Raw genomic sequence first — 4,267 nt, forward strand, 5'->3', positions numbered from 1 at the left:
CGTGTGATGTCATCACCACTAGCCCAACCTGTTGATGCATCCTAAAGTGGTGTCTCTGTCTGAAAGCTCCCTGACCATGGTGTCTCTGTCTGAAAGCTCCCTGGCCATGGTGTCTCTGACCATAGTGTCTCTGTCTGAAAGCTCCCTGGCCATGGTGTCTCTGACCATAGTGTCTCTGTCTGAAAGCTCCCTGGCCATGGTGTCTCTGACCATAGTGTCTCTGTCTGAAAGCTCTCTGACCATGGTGTCTCTGTCTGAAAGCTCCCTGACCATGGTGTCTCTGTCTGAAAGCTCTCTGGCCATGGTGTCTCTGACCATGGTGTCTCTCTCTGTCTGAAAGCTCCCTGGCCATGGTGTCTCTGTCTGAAAGCTCTCTGACCATGGTGTCTCTGTCTGAAAGCTCCCTGACCATGGCGTCTCTGACCATGGTGTCTCTGACCATGGCGTCTCTGACCATGGCGTCTCTGACCATGGTGTCTCTGTCTGAAAGCTCTCTGACCATGGTGTCTCTGTCTGAAAGCTCTCTGACCATGGTGTCTCTGTCTGAAAGCTCTCTGACCATGGTGTCTCTGTCTGAAAGCTCTATGACCATGGTGTCTCTGTCTGAAAGCTCTATGACCATGGTGTCTCTGACCATGGTGTCTCTCTCTGTCTGAAATCTCCCTGACCATGGTGTCTCAGTCTGAAAGCTCTCTGACCATGTGGTCTCTGACCATGGCGTCTCTGACCATGGTGTCTCTGACCATGGTGTCTCTGACCATGGTGTCTCTGTCTGAAAGCTCTCTGATCATGGTGTCTCTGTCTGAAAGCTCCTTGACCATGGTGTCTCTGTCTGAAAGCTCTCTGACCATGGTGTCTCTGTCTGAAAGCTCTCTGACCATGGTGTCTCTGACCATGGTGTCTCTGTCTGAAAGCTCTCTGACCATGGTGTCTCTGTCTGAAAGCTCTCTGACCATGGTGTCTCTGTCTGAAAGCTCTCTGACCATGGTGTCTCTGACCATGGTGTCTCTGTCTGAAAGCTCTCTGACCATGGTGTCTCTGTCTGAAAGCTCCCTGGCCATGGTGTCTCTGACCATGGTGTCTCTGTCTGAAAGCTCCCTGACCATGGTGTCTCTGTCTGAAAGCTCTCTGACCATGGTGTCTCTGTCTGAAAGCTCCCTGACCATGGCGTCTCTGACCATGGTGTCTCTGACCATGGCGTCTCTGACCATGGCGTCTCTGACCATGATGTCTCTGTCTGAAAGCTCCCTGACCATGGTGTCTCTGTCTGAAAGCTCTCTGACCATGGTGTCTCTGACCATGGTGTCTCTGACCATGGTGTCTCTGTCTGAAAGCTCTCTGACCATGGTATCTCTGACCATGATGTCTCTGTCTGAAAGCTCTCTGACCATGGTGTCTCTGACCATGATGTCTCTGTCTGAAAGCTCCCTGACCATGGTGTCTCTGTCTGAAAGCTCTCTGACCATGTGGTCTCTGACCATGGCGTCTCTGACCATGGTGTCTCTGACCGTGGTGTCTGTCTGAAAGCTCTCTGACCATGGTGTCTCTGACCATGGTGTCTCTGACCATGGTGTCTCTGTCTGAAAGCTCTCTGACCATGGTGTCTCTGTCTGAAAGCTCCCTGACCATGGTGTCTCTGACCATGGTGTCGCTGACCATGGTGTCTCTGTCTGAAAGCTCTCTGACCATGGTGTCTCTGTCTGAAAGCTCCCTGACCATGGTGTCTCTGTCTGAAAGCTCTCTGACCATGGTGTCTCTGACCATGGTGTCTCTGACCATGGTGTCTCTGACCATGGTGTCTCTGTCTGAAAGCTCTCTGACCATGGTGTCTCTGACCATGATGTCTCTGTCTGAAAGCTCTCTGACCATGGTGTCTCTGACCATGGTGTCTCTGTCTGAAAGCTCCCTGACCATGGTGTCTCTGTCTGAAAGCTCTCTGACCATGTGGTCTCTGACCATGGCGTCTCTGACCATGGTGTCTCTGACCATGGTGTCTCTGTCTGAAAGCTCTCTGACCATGGTGTCTCTGTCTGAAAGCTCCTTGACCATGGTGTCTTTGTCTGAAAGCTCTCTGACCATGGTGTCTTTCTGAAAGCTCTCTGACCATGGTGTCTCTGTCTGAAAGCTCTCTGACCATGGTGTCTCTGACCATGGTGTCTCTCTCTGTCTGAAATCTCCTGACCATGGTGTCTCAGTCTGAAAGCTCTCTGACCATGTGGTCTCCGACCATGGCGTCTCTGACCATGGTGTCTCTGACCATGGTGTCTCTGACCATGGTGTCTCTGTCTGAAAGCTCTCTGATCATGGTGTCTCTGTCTGAAAGCTCCTTGACCATGGTGTCTCTGTCTGAAAGCTCTCTGACCATGGTGTCTCTGTCTGAAAGCTCTCTGACCATGGTGTCTCTGACCATGGTGTCTCTGTCTGAAAGCTCTCTGACCATGGTGTCTCTGTCTGAAAGCTCTCTGACCATGGTGTCTCTGTCTGAAAGCTCCTTGACCATGGTGTCTCTGTCTGAAAGCTCTCTGACCATGGTGTCTCTGTCTGAAAGCTCTCTGACCATGGTGTCTCTGTCTGAAAGCTCTCTGACCATGGTGTCTCTGACCATGGTGTCTCTGACCATGGTGTCTCTGTCTGAAAGCTCCCTGCCCATGGTGTCTCAGTCTGAAAGCTCTCTGACCATGGTGTCTCTGTCTGAAAGCTCCCTGACCATGGTGTCTCTGACCATGGTGTCTCTGACCATGGTGTCTCAGTCTGAAAGCTCTCTGACCATGTGGTCTCTGACCATGATGTCTCTGTCTGAAAGCTCCCTGACCATGGTGTCTCTGTCTGAAAGCTCTCTGACCATGGTGTCTCTGACCATGGTGTCTCTGACCATGGTGTCTCTGACCATGGTGTCTCTGTCTGAAAGCTCTCTGACCATGGTATCTCTGACCATGATGTCTCTGTCTGAAAGCTCTCTGACCATGGTGTCTCTGACCATGATGTCTCTGTCTGAAAGCTCCCTGACCATGGTGTCTCTGTCTGAAAGCTCTCTGACCATGTGGTCTCTGACCATGGCGTCTCTGACCATGGTGTCTCTGACCGTGGTGTCTGTCTGAAAGCTCTCTGACCATGGTGTCTCTGACCATGGTGTCTCTGACCATGGTGTCTCTGTCTGAAAGCTCCCTGACCATGGTGTCTCAGTCTGAAAGCTCTCTGACCATGGTGTCTCTGTCTGAAAGCTCTCTGACCATGGTGTCTCTGTCTGAAAGCTCCCTGACCATGGTGTCTCTGACCATGGTGTCTCTGACCATGGTGTCTCAGTCTGAAAGCTCTCTGACCATGTGGTCTCTGACCATGATGTCTCTGTCTGAAAGCTCCCTGACCATGGTGTCTCTGTCTGAAAGCTCTCTGACCATGGTGTCTCTGACCATGGTATCTCTGACCATGGTGTCTCTGACCATGGTGTCTCTGTCTGAAAGCTCCCTGACCATGGTGTCTCTGTCTGAAAGCTCTCTGACCATGTGGTCTCTGACCATGGCGTCTCTGACCATGGTGTCTCTGACCATGGTGTCTCTGTCTGAAAGCTCTCTGACCATGGTGTCTCTGTCTGAAATCTCCTTGACCATGGTGTCTCTGTCTGAAAGCTCTCTGACCATGGTGTCTCTGTCTGAAAGCTCTCTGACCATGGTGTCTCTGTCTGAAAGCTCTCTGACCATGGTGTCTCTGTCTGAAAGCTCCTTGACCATGGTGTCTCTGTCTGAAAGCTCTCTGACCATGGTGTCTCTGTCTGAAAGCTCTCTGACCATGGTGTCTGTCTGAAAGCTCTTTGACCATGGTGTCTCTGACCATGGTGTCTCTGTCTGAAAGCTCCCTGACCATGGTGTCTCTGTCTGAAAGCTCTCTGACCATGGTGTCTGTCTGAAAGCTCTCTGACCATGGTGTCTCTGACCATGGTGTCTCTGTCTGAAAGCTCTCTGACCATGGTGTCTCTGTCTGAAAGCTCTATGACCATGGTGTCTCTGTCTGAAAGCTCTATGACCATGGTGTCTCTGACCATGGTGTCTCGGTCTGAAAGCTCCCTGACCATGGTCTCTCTGTCTGAAAGCTCCCTGACCATGGTGTCTCTGTCTGAAAGCTCCCTGACCACACCACATGACACAAGAGACAAGATACACAGATCTGAATGACTGGGGAAGAGGACAACCATAGATAGTCTTAACCACACCGTAGTGCAGGGGTCGTGCTGATCTAGGATCAGTTTGACTTTTAGATCAGACCAAATAGA

This window comes from Oncorhynchus keta, chromosome 12 (assembly GCF_023373465.1).
Source record: "Oncorhynchus keta strain PuntledgeMale-10-30-2019 chromosome 12, Oket_V2, whole genome shotgun sequence".
NCBI lineage: Eukaryota > Metazoa > Chordata > Actinopteri > Salmoniformes > Salmonidae > Oncorhynchus > Oncorhynchus keta.